Genomic DNA, 13,765 nt, shown 5'->3' with positions numbered 1-13,765 from the left:
CGTGGCAACGTCAGCACGAAACTAATTTTACATCATCTGCCCAGCCATCTCCACACCTTGATACTAGCCTTCATGTTTGATGTAAGCTGTTACATCATACCTTCATTCTCTGGCACTGGATAACATGACTCTTATGCTACTAGTTCGAAACTTTGAGAATTCTTGGTGCTTGGCAATATCATATAAAAGGATGTAAAAACTTGATTTGTGTTCACTTCGTTTTGAGGCACACCACGAAGGGCCTTCATAGTTCCTGTGGCTTGTCTGTAGCTCTCAATTCTGGCAGTCAAGGTAGGCCATTATAAGACTTACTTTTTTTGGACATCAATTCAGTTGGGAATTTTTCCCGCTGTGGACTTGCAATGAGCTCCGTGCAATGTAAAAATTCCCTGGGCTTGGTAGTCAAAAGGCTGACTGGATCCTAAAACTGCATCACCAAAATTTGCGTGAATGCAGGGAAACTGCAAAAACTGATGGTGGTGCCATAATGAGAGGTACAAGGCATGATGAAAAATGAGGTAGTTCCCACTGCGTTCTTCAGTGCGCCAGAAAGTGCAGAACAGCAAACTAGACCTATGAGTAGAACCATCCATAACATTTAGACATTTCATGCCGCAGTAGGTTCTACACTGTCACAGACAGATGAGATTTCAGTGGAAGCTACACCTTTCTCTGGCATGTACCAAGGGACAAATACATAAATACTGCATCTATCAAGAAATAACATTCATATAAAATGCAAAAGAAATAAAGATTATTGATGAATCAATGGCACACTGCTAGTGTAGGAAGATTCAAGCAAAATAGAAAGTATATACAGTGGAACCTCGATTATCCGTTCCCGGAAACTATGTTTTCCCGGAATATGCGTTCAAATTACGTGGTCCCGCGAGCATTGTAATTAAATCACATCAAAATCCCGCATTTTCCGTTCCTCGAAGAAACAATTTCCTGGATCAACCGTCCAGAAATTTCAGTCCCATCAACGCTAAATTCTTGATCAATCGTTTTTTAATAAGGTGTATCTCACGAAAGGACGGCTATGGCATACTTATGGATCTTGGCATTAACTCCCTGTCATTGCGCTAATTAGAGCAAGTACTGTACCGTACTGGAACAGCGATCGGCGGTGAACTTGCATAAGGGACCATCTTGGCATCACATTCGGGAGGTATTGTTCAGAGAATCTCTGAAATCATAAAGCAGAGGCCACAACAATTGCAAAGAGACACGGCGCATTTCGACAGCTCTACTTGAAGACGGAAAGCGCTTCGTCAAATGTTTGCACTTATGAAACGTCCACATTATATCCAGGATTAGATGCTTTATTTTTACTTTTTTCGATCATACTGACGAACAGGTTTTTGGCACTTTCCTCAGGACAATGCAGAGTAACTGGGCTTTCAGGCAGGAATCGAAACTGCTCCTTCTTACCACAAATTTAGTATTTTAATATTATCGTACACGATTATGTTATCGAGACCAGAACAGATGTTGCACCCTACATTAAAAAAGAAAACCATAGGAGGTCTTGGGACTGCCTATTACTGTTTTGGTCCTAATGTAAGACTGGGAATTTTACGTTTTCGTGTTGAAATGCCAAAAACCGCATCGTTTTATTTGCGCACGTTACATTTAAATGTTTGTATCATTTCCAACTCGTACTGACATGTGCAGCGAGCGCGCTTTCCAGATGACCTCAAGGTCATGAAGAAACCCAATTTCTGAAGTGTTGATGATATATATTTTTTTCTCTTTCCAATTCGATTGGATTAGCGACTGGCAGAATTGAATATAATGCATTCGAGAACTTTTGAGAATCGATACTTACATTCAAAACCATGTTTTAGAGTTCAACATAACCTTTAAAAGTCGATGTAGGCCTAATTTACGCGGTACAAGATTTCCAGAAACTGACTATGAACAGTATACCGCAGACCAAATTACAATGGAAGATTAAGAAAAGGGATTTCGCCATCATGTTGGGTGCTTTTGTATCTAATGTATCTATTAGATGAGAGAATTAAAAACTACTTGTGGTCGATCGTCGTATGGCTTGGCGTTATTAGATTTCTTGAAGAGTTTGGTTAATCCAAGTTGCTGAACTGAAAGAAGTTCTCATGGGAAACTGATGAAGATTCCCCTGTAAAACTGAATATAAAGTATCGAGATTCTGAACTCGCGTACAGGTAATTAATGCCGTTTCGCGGTGTAACATCCCTGCCCCTCATCCAGAGGGCCCGGGTTTGATTCCGACCAAGTCAGGCAATTTTACCTAAATATAAGGGCTGGTTCCAGGTCCACACAACCTACGTGATTACCTTTAATTGAGGAGCTATCTAAGGATGGCGACCCTGGTCTAGAGAGCCAGGAATATCGGCCGAGAGGATTCGTCACACCGACCATGCGCTTCACCTCGTAATCTGCAGGTCTTCGGGCTGAGCAGTGGAGGCTTGGCAGGCAAAGGCCCATTGGGGCTGTGGTTTGGTTTGGTTTAGGAGTTTTTGTAAGATTATACTTATACACGTTTCATTTTTGTGATGTTTAGCCAAATTGTTGATGGTTTTCATTCATTCCCGGATTTTCAATTTCTCCATGTTGTACGTTTTATTTTCACGGTTCCTCGAAAAACTGAGAATCAAGATTCCACTGTATTAATATAATAAATGAAATGTTAGGTTCAAGTACTCTTCAATCCTTTGGGGCAGAATATATCTTGAATTCTAGATGCCTGTAATATTTAAACTTTAGTAGTCACACTTAAATAGAGAATGTTTGCTCAGAAGGTCGTATTCAAAAGGGGCAAGTTTTACAGGTCTCACACAAATGGCTTAATTTAAGTTAATTTTTAAATACAGGGATGTAACTTTATATACAGGGCTGATTTTGTTACTGATTCTGCTTTTCTAATTTGTTTCACACCTTCATCTTTAGTCGCTAGCCCTGTAATTGACTCCTGTGTGGCTCAGTACGAAACAAACTCCTGGATACAAACCAGGTTTCTTTCCACGAGTTGCACAAAAGTACACAGTTTCCAGTCAACTACCCTTGATTTTCCTATTTGAACACACTGTACTTTCCCATGTGTTGCTTATCGCATTGCAATAAATAACATGTGGTTTCCCGTTCAACCTTTCACACGTGCCACGTGTTGATTGACGACCTCGCTTCGCGGATCCTCGCATAGACATTCTCTCGGCCGATAGTTTTTCCAACAATTTTCTCTTAATTTCTTCATAAATATCTGAGGAAAATGTATTATCACTGCTAGAATTCTCACATGCATCACTAATGTCTGAATCGCTCAAAAAGATATGATTACGTTTGTTATCTATATTACTGGTAGACGCCATGATGCTCAATGAGGACGCAGAATATGAACAGAAACATTTGGTTGTTTCTTGCCAGAATTCGATAGTGTTCTCTTATATATTGAGATATGTTATTAACCCCTTCGAGAAGTTAACACAACCATCGATATTATGCAATTGCCATAGGATGATCGTAAATCTCATGTCGGGTTCTGCCCGACATTCGACCTCTCCGAGATAAACACAATGTCGGGGCTGGCCCGCCAGTTGAACAATAAAGGTTAAAGGCTAGGTATGAGGGAAAGACAAAAACCTAACCCTTATGAAGTATTTTTCAAAGGAAAGGAGGGAAATACCCAGAATAGTCATTAAACAATGCTACAGTCAGAATATGAACTTCTGAATTTCCCGGTCTATCCTTTGTGTGAGAGTTAAAGAAGATAAGAATTAGAAGTTAAATCATAATGGGTACAACAGGATCTGATACATAAATGATATACTGTACTTGTAGATTTTGAGCAGTTTTCCCCAGGAAGTTGCATATGATAAACATGGGCTGTGTGTCACATGTAGGGAACAATATAATGGCCATTTCAAATGACAAACCTATCTATCCAATAAATGAGCAATACGAAGCGAAAAATGGATGAAGTACAAACTAGAGTAGTCAAATATTTTGAGCGGAAGTAAGCCTTACCACTTCATCATGCTACCTAGAGGTGATTTCTTAAGGGGTTCTTGTGATTGCACCATTTCTACAGAAGCGACGCGACTCTCAGACGGCGTGTGTGGCTACTTTTTGTTTCCAGAGATATGTCGTTCCTATCATGAAGAAAAATATTAAAATATTATGGTATGATGGAGGCGAAACAAGATACGAGAATAGAATCATACATAATTCATCCTAATAACCTTCCTATTTGATATCAAGTTGAATTAAATGTTGAGGTTATTGTTACTCATAGTTGGTACATGTTTTCCCCCTCTTTAACAGAATGAATGAAATTACTAACTTTACGAAGTGTTATCATATTTTGTTGCATTATTTACTGATAAATCTTCAAAGTGTTTACTGAATGTAAATTTGTGTTGTGACGAATGAAACCAGAGTCTAATCATGACCAACTGGATCCAAAGCATGGAAAAAAATAAAGTGAATTAATTGAGTTGGCACGGGTTCTGCTTTCGTTTCACATGTGCCTGTTGTAGCATGTAGTGCTGGAAATCTTTGCGACTGCAAGTAACTTGCAAGTGTGGGAAGAAAAAAAAAAAAGTATTCGTAATTGGCTAGAAACTATCAAATAAAAAAATACATAAATGTAGGTAATAGCAAAGCATTTCACAAAGGAATGGAAGGTAGATGGGAGAAGAAATACAGTATAGCACCCTGAACTTGAAGGAAAACAAACAAAATCAAACAGGTTAAACATATTTTGTTTTCTGTGGTAAAACATTTTCCGACTGAAGGCAAGGTTTGTATCGACTAGGTGGAAAATAAATAAATAGTTGTGAATCTATTGAAGTGCGATACGGACCATGAAGTTGATTTTATGCAATGAAGGCAAGGTTTCGACAACCTGCAGGTAAACTTTATATCTTTGCGACTGCAAGTAATTTTTAAGTGGGGAAAAAGTATTCGTAATTGACTAGAAACTATCAAATAAAAAATACATTAATGTAATAGCAAAGCATTTCACAACGCGAGAAGAAATACAGTATAGCACCCTGAACTTGAAGAAAAACGAACAAAATCAAACAGATTAAACAAATTTTGTTTTCAGTGGTAAAACATTTTCCGACTGAAGGCAAGGTTTCGACAACCTGCAGCAGAACTTTATAAGATACGATTATTAAAAAAGTCACGTCAAATATAACCTTGGACCTCTGCTGCATAGGCTGTAGGCCTACATATGCAAATAATCCAGGATGGAGGGGGGATATCTTTAGTTTCTGTTTTGTTTACAAGAAACAAATCTTACATAAACTATCAATTTGTTTACAGTGTTGTGTAGCAGCATTTCAAAACAGACTGGTATCAGATATATAGTAGTGGCACTAATTCTGGACACTTTTTAGTGATTCATTGAATATTGTATTCAGGTGTTTATTTTAGTTGAAATATACATTGCAATTTACTACAAATTTTCAGGAAACATGCCCTAATGTCCGTTGTTTGAAAATTATATAAAACTATAAAAATTTAATTCAAAAGTTAATAAAATTAACAAATTACTCACACCACAACAATTTCAGAAAATTACAAATTATTAGTACAAATGTTATTTCAATGATTCTCAGTATTTTGAGCGGCGTCAAGTCTACCAAATCCCTGAGATCTTCTGGTTTGATCACGCTGAACCGTCAATTGACGATGGCTTCTAGCAGCTCTCTCTTGCTACTGGGATTCTGTCGTGAAACCAAAATTTTCAGCCTTGCCCACAAGTTCTCAATTGGGTTCGGGACTGTTGCCAGGCCAAGGATGAACACTAATGTGATGGTCAGCAAACCATTTCTTACTGATTCTAGCGCTGTGGCATGGCGCACTGTCTTGTTGAGAGATCCACTGATGGTTGTTACCTTGAAACAAATCACGGATAGAGGGCAGCAATTTCAACACTAAGACTAGTTCTTGGCACTTTTTGGTGTTAATGTGGCCCTGTAACACTTGCAGATGTTCAATTCCATATCTTGTCATGCAGTCCCACACCATGACACTGATGGGATGCTTCACAGTGGCAGTGGTGCACTCAGGCAACAAGTCCTTGCCCGGTCGAGGACGAACAGACTTTACCCCATCGCTTCCAAAGATTATGATCTTGGTCTCGTCACTAGAAATGACTCTAGCCCAGTCTTCTTGCGTCTACTCCTTGTGTGCTAAAGCCCATTGCAAACGTTTTTGCCACTGCATTTTGTTTGGATAAGGCATCTTTCTTTGGAGTCCTCGCTTGCAAACCATTTTTACAAAGTTTCTGTCTGATAGTTCGATCTGAACCTTCAACACCTGAAGTCTTCAAGATGGCATTTGTATCTTTTGCGGTATGAAAATGATCTTGTAGAGAAAGATGGCAGATTCCACGACAGTCTTGATCAGTTAATATTGGTATTCTGCCAGTTCTTGAAGCAGTTTTGGTTGACCCAGTTTCTTCATACCGGTTGCAAACTTTCCTCACACTCGACTTCGTAGCGCCTCCAATTAAACTTTTTGCTATTTCTTCGTAAGTATAACCTTCTTCATGGAGTGTTATTGCCTTACTCCTTTTACACAGTGACCAATCAGCACATTTTGGTACAGGAGACCTTCTTTTCATTACTGTATTCCACCTCAACTAAGCTCCCTTTAAAGAAATCTTACAATTCAACAACAACAACGTTTTGCTGACCATTACTGTTACAACAATCATAATGCCTTTTCTCACTGGATAAAGCAATAATACGCATTCATTGTTTGATTTGTCGGAACAAAACAAAAGACAAACTTGTTTTACAGCTGCAAAAGCATGTAAAATAGTGAAGCTTTTTTAATTGTTGTCAGTTATATCTATTTACTTATTTTTAATAAAAATACAACATATCCCATTTTCGAAAAATGGTAAATATTTAGTATACGTATCATAAACAAAAGATAAAAACATAATTTACTGATTTATTGTATGACAACTTACGCCTAGAATTAATGCCACTACTGTACGCTGCTAATTTGTGGAAATATATAACAAACCTCCCAGCACAAATTTATTTCACAGCGATGAAAATTCACAAATTTCTCTTTGCAATAACATTGAAAACCATTGAAAGAGCCTAGTTTATATCCGGAAATCTAATCCTTTACTATTAAGAAGTCTTGCTAGCCTTGTTTGCAATTATGTTACATAAATTTGACAACTCAAATAGACTAGTAAAAAAATATCCACTGGGGTTAAATCGAGTTATCTTGTACGTACCTGGTAAACTAAAACAAAACGAGACATTAACTACGCAAATTCACATCATTTAAATAACAATGTAAGTATGCTCAGGTATACACTACTCACTTGTTCACTGATCTACTCAAAAGAAAGCCTCATGACAGGTATGGTGTCAGCCAGATACAGGCGCAGAGTTGTGTGTCATTTGAACAGGTATTTACAATTCTTGTACTTATTATCCACACCAATTCAATACATAAAATGTTTGTTGTCCTAAAGGGACATTACTATACAAACATTAATTGGTACATGTTTCGCTCAGTGTATTGAGCATCTTCAGCCATCTTTTATACGACTGTCTCAAGGTTAAGTCATTCATTAAGTCCTATTTACAATAAATTTGCACGTTAAAAATGTTTTAAACAATAAAATGTCTCATTAATGGACTACATGTTTATTACATAATATTGATAAAATGTCGTCACTACTTAAAAAGTATACAAGAGAATTTGACAATTAAAATGTATCATTAATGGACTAGACGTTAATAACATAATATTGATGTCCAAGTCATAGTAAATATGCCAGTTAAATTGGAAGATCTGGCTAATTCTTGTTAGATTCTTGAATTTTCCAAACACTGTTAGTATATTTATCAAAGTTTCAATGTTCATATGAAAATAGTTAAAGTTAAAAGGTTAAACTTGCGGTATTTTTCTGTTGTGTTTTCGTTAGTTGAGATCTACGCCATTATTAAGGGATGGATGATTTGAGTCAGCCTGTATTTACTGGTCAGTTTGTTATTAAGTTTGGTTTAAAGGGACGTCAAAATTATTTCATAGACGTGATGTGTTGTATACTGCATCGTTAAGGATGAATGTGTCTATAACAAAAGATTATTATGATTGTATTAGTTTATAAATGTTATTATGAGTACATTGAAGCTGGAATATCACTTATCCCTTTGTTTTACGCTTTTTTTGTTTAGTTGGGCTTGTTGCAGCAGTAAGACTATTTGTCGTCGTGTTTTTACTCCTAGTGTTATATGAATGAGGCGGGTGTGGTGGAGGGCGAGTAGGTGAAGGAGAAAGGGCTATGAGCAGAGCACTGAGCATTGGCGTAACGTGAGGAGGGCAAATAGAGGGCGCAGGGGAGGGAATCGTAGGCCGGATGTTGACTACTAGCTTAGCTTGTGGAGGGGAAGGAGAAGAGGCTATGGGCGAAGTGTTGGGCATTGGTGTGAGACGTAAGGAGGGCAAGTAGGGGACGTTGGGGAAGGAATTGTGGTGGTAGTTATATTTGTTGACGTATTGGAAAGTTTATGGTTGAAAATTTTTGAAATTGTACTGTTATCTGATTTAAAAGCTTGTCGTAATTTTGGCAATTGTTCTATTAATGGACTTTTTATTTCGATTGCATCATTTAGGTTTCCTTCCTTATTGAAATGCTGTTCTAAATAAATATAAATGTTTTTGTATTCAGTTATTAACTTTCCTTTCCCAATTCCTTTTATTACCGTGAGGTCCTCATCTATTGTGCTAAATTGATGGCCGGTCTCCTTCATGTGGTTAGCCATTGCGGAATACCTACTTATTATGCTTCAATGCGCTTAAGTGTTCCATATATCTTGTGATAAAGCTGCACCAAGTCTGGCCAATACATGAGAAATTACACTGTGTGCATGTTAATCTATAAATTCGGGACCCTTGATATTCATCTTTATTTACATTAACTGTATTATGATTAAAAAACATATTTATATTAGTATTTGTCCAGAAAACTATTTGTAGATCTCGTTTTTTCAGGAAGCTTGTAATATGGTGAATCACAGGACTAGTGTATGTGAAAGTACCATACCTTGATTTTTTAGTCTTCTCTGCAGTAAGATTAGAGGGCCAGTTTAAGTTTTACTTTGTTAATGATGGGACTGATTGTCCCTATTTTGTAACCATTAATTAATGCTAGTTCTTTTATAAATCTAGGTTCTTTCTTAAAGTTACCTGGTGATGAAGGTATTTTGAAAGCTCTATATACTAAGTTGAAAAAGGAAGCTTGTTTATGGGATTTCGGATGAAGGGAATAATTTTTTATTGTAATCAGGGTGTGTGTCGGTTAGTCAAATCCAAAAATCTGCACGAGTTACACTTATATCCAGGAAATTTAATGAACCATTGTTTTCACCCTCTTTGGTGAATTTTATGCAACTAATCTACCTTGGTTAGAAATTCTAGAATTTTTGTACTGTTATTTTTCCGGTGGTCTATTATCACAAACGTGTCTACATATTTCAACCAAAAGCATAGCCCTTCTATATTTGGTTTAATTTTAGATTCTTCCAAGTTATCCATATAAATGTCGGCTAATAATCCTGAGCTGGCGCCCCCCATAGCTAAGCTTAATTGGTGATAGATCTTGTTACTGAAGGAGAAGTAGTTGTTATTCAATACAAATTGATCATATTTTTGTATCCATTAATTGAGGCCAGATCTTTTATAAGTTCAAGCTCCTTTCTTACGTTACTATCTGAAAGGGGGGTTTTGAAGGCTCTATAAATTAAACTGAAAAAAGCCGCCTGCTTATGTGATTTTGGATGGAGTGAATCATTTTTTATCGTTAAAGGAGCGTATGATGGTTTTCTCAATATTTGAAATTCACACCTATCTCCTATTCGTGTTACATTAATATCCAGGAAGTTTACTGAGTTGTTGGTTTCGTCTCCTTTTGTATATTTTACATTTGGGTCAATATTATTTAAGAAATTTAGGAATTTTTCACTTTTTTTTTTTTTTTTTTTTTTTTTTACTATGACAGAGATGTTATGTTTGTTTTTATTTTGTTTTGCTCCAAATGGCCCATGTATATGTCTGCTAGTATGCACGACGTGGGGTCACAAAGACCAATATTCATCCTGTCACAAGTTCGATTATGAATATCGACAAGACTTTTGAATCGCTATAGATTCTTATCTTTAAGCGATATAACACTTTTTACCAGACAGATCTCTTTACAAAGGAATTTTCAAATTTAGTTATTAAGATTAAATTTCACGTCTTTCTAAGATGTGACATGCTACTTGTTTTAGGTATTTTAGAACAACTCATTCTACCACAATTCTAATGTAGTAAGTTTAAATTTGTGAAAAAATGGTTTAATAGTTACCATTCTTTGAGATTCAGATTTGGCTGATGATGCTCAGTAAGGGAGCGATAGATGTCTCACAAATAACTTTTTAATAAATGAAGATATTTTTAATGTAATAACATTATAATGTAACAGGTGGATTATAATAAAACTTTGTTATTGCAAATAACAGATTTCAATATGGATTAAAACATGAGATTAGTCACTTGCAATCCTCAATGCTCCACCCATAGCCCTTTCTCCTTCTCCACCTACTCGCCCTCCACCACACCCGCCTCATTCATATAACACTAGAAGTAAAAACATGACGACAAATAGTCTTAGTACTGCAGAAAGCACAACTAAACAAAAAAGCATGAAACAAAGGGATAAGTGATATTCCAGCTTCAATGTACTTGTAATAACATTTACAAACTAATACAATCATAATAATCTTTTGTTACAGACACATTCATCCTGAACGTTGTAGTATACAACACATCTCGTCTATGTAATAATACTGACATCCCTTTAAACCAAGCTTAATAACAAACTGACCAGTAAATACAGGCTGACTCAAATTAGTTGAAGATTCTGATGACTGCAAGTATGATGCATACAACAGAGTATAAACATCCAATGAACCATCCCTTAATAATGGCGTAGATCTCAACTAACGAAAACACAACAGAAAAATGCCGCAAATTTAACCTTTTAACCTTTACTATTTTCGTATGAACACTGAAACTTTGATAAATACGCTAACAGTGTTTGGAAAATTCAAGAATCTAACAAGAATTGGCCAAATCTTCCAATTTATTTGGCATATATACTATGACTTGGACATCGATATTATGTTATTAACGTCTAGTCCATTAATGATACATTTCAATTGTCAAATTCTCTTGTTTACTTTTTAAGTAGTGACGATATTTTATCAATATTATGTTGTCACGAACCACGTGTGGCGACGCGCCCTTTCATGTCTCAGTGTCGAGCGAACAGAATTGAGCGAGTCTCAAATCCGTGACCTCTGAGACTAAGGATACTGAATACTGATATCAAGTTAATATGATCATGTCACAGTGGCAAGGAGTTATAGTGTTTTAAATTCAGATTTAAAAATGTCTTTTTCTACGGGAGTAGAGAGGGAAAAGTTTCGAAAAACGTCGGAACGTAAGTTATAGGAAAGGACATTTCGACAAAGGGAGAGAATCTGACTGACCACCGTTGTAGCAGCTTGTGTGTTTGTGTCCTAGCGCCACAAGGGAGAATCTGTTGGACCGCCATGAAAGCAACATGTCCGAGGGCTGAGCGCCATGAGAGGGAAACAACTGCCTAGCTTCATAAGAGTAATGCGTGTGGTTGTGAGACAGAATAGTTCAGAACTTGTAGGTTATGTACGTAACAGTGAGCCGCGTAAATCAAGCATTTGATGCAGAGTTGCTTTATTTAGATTTGTTAAACGGTGTTCCTAACATAAATAGCCCTATAATAAGAAGGAAAGACTTTGAAAAAATATCTGAGGAACAATTTCTGAAGAAATAGACTTAAAAAACAGTCGTCAGTAAATTTGTCGATGAAGTTCGTGAGAGGTTAGAATACACAGCTGATCGAAACAAAGTTGGGCTTGCGAACTAAACTAGAAACTACATTGACCGTAATAGTAGCAACAGCGGTATTACACAATATTGCTGTGGAGACCCGAGATGAACTTCCCCCACAGGACTTGACCCTGCATCAATATCTCATAGGAAGGAGAAGGAACAGAACGTTGGAATTGAGAATGGCATCATTCTTACACATTGATAACGACAGCACTGCAGTGGCATATAGGAATGCAACTGCATACCACCACTTCAATAATACAACACTTATGAACATTATACTGTGTATTACGTAGTCGTTATACAGAAATGAACTTTGAAATTAAACTGTATATTTACTTTCGTGTGTGTTATTGCTGTGAAGGTGTGCCAACTTTCAAAACACAACTCTTGGCACAGAGAAGCTAAAATTTTTATAGAACTGTTTTAGTTGTTTCTTAGATCGCACTGTAACGTGGGCAATATTATTAAATTCCCCTGTTATTTTTTCCCAGGCATCTTCTTTTTCTTTTAATTTTATACCGCCAATCTTCTTGCATTTATAATACTTCGGTACTCAGTGGCTAATTCAATAATTAATGACTTTTCTAAAGCAGAAAAATTCGTGCCACTATTTCTCTTCTGCACTTCTTCCATTTTTCGTTCAAGATCACGAAAGAATAATATCTACCACCGACCTGAGGAAGAAAACGAAATACCGCTCAAGAAACGAACAAAAGAACCACGCAAGAAGTGTGTTCATTATCTCTGATTTTTAGTCACTGCCTCCTTGATTATTAGGGCAGCTGTTTCTGCAAGGTTTAACGTGGTGTTAGTTAACCCTCTACCGAAATAGCTTTGTGAAACGCGTGACTTGTAAGAACGAGTTAAAATATTAACCCTAAGTTAACAAACCCAGGGTTAGAGTATATTTAACCCACGTTGATGAAACCGGGTCTTAATTGTGTATATGTATACATGTAATATACGTCTTTCTACTCAATACAGGTAAAGGGAAGAGTGTCAGTGTGAAAAGGTAATCTTGTTATTTTAAGATCAAGCTCCCGAAAATCCGAACCCATAATCCTCAGCCTGCTGAGTCCTTAGGATCATGACAATGTAATAAACATCTAGTCCATTAATGAGACATTTTAATTGTCAATTTTTCTTGTTTCCTCTTCAAGTGTGGGATGACATTTTATTGTGTAAAACATTTTTAACATGCAAATTTATTGTAAATAGAACTTAATGAATGACTTAACCTTGAGACAATGGTATAAAAGATGGCTGAAGATGCTCGATACACCGAGCGAAACATGTACCAATTAACGTTTGTATTGTAATGTCCCTTTATGACAGTAAACATTTTATGCATTGAATTGGTGTGGATAATAAATATAAGAATTGTAAATACTAATAGTAAGTTCAATACATGAAATTGGTCTTATGCAATATTTGAACAGGTGTCGGTGCAGATTATGTTTAGTAATTAATTATATGCACATAAAACATGATCTATTCCCAATGTGTGTACCATACCTCTACTCCGTGTGTGAGGCAACAGCTTTTCTCACCATATTCACTTCTTTGAGATTGCTTTACCTGTCTTCAACAGACAAGTTGCCACAAGAAGCATACCATACTGGTGTAGTCTTTTCTCCACATTATGGAATATACTGCGATCTGGATGGTACGTCTGGATATTGCTGAGCATAAAGCTCAGCTGCTTGTCGTTCTATGTGAGAACGCACTCAAAATATAACCAGAATATTCACAAGTTCATTCATTGCTATGCATGACTAGAAAATATTTACATGCTAAAGGTGTTTGTTTTCTGAACATT

At 36.6% G+C, this 13,765-nt stretch overlaps 1 protein-coding gene across 7 annotated transcripts in view; it reads right to left on the bottom strand.

Annotated features, from left to right (window-relative positions):
• The window catches only part of Not1 (CCR4-NOT transcription complex subunit 1), a 403,150-nt gene that overhangs the window by 68,088 nt on the left and 321,297 nt on the right, over positions 1 to 13,765 (bottom strand). The window lies entirely within an intron of this gene.

The sequence above is a fragment of the Anabrus simplex genome, chromosome 12, assembly GCF_040414725.1.
Source record: "Anabrus simplex isolate iqAnaSimp1 chromosome 12, ASM4041472v1, whole genome shotgun sequence".
Classification (NCBI taxonomy): domain Eukaryota; kingdom Metazoa; phylum Arthropoda; class Insecta; order Orthoptera; family Tettigoniidae; genus Anabrus; species Anabrus simplex.
The sequence above is the reverse complement of the archived record's forward strand: the minus strand, read 5'-3'. Positions and strand labels throughout refer to the sequence as shown.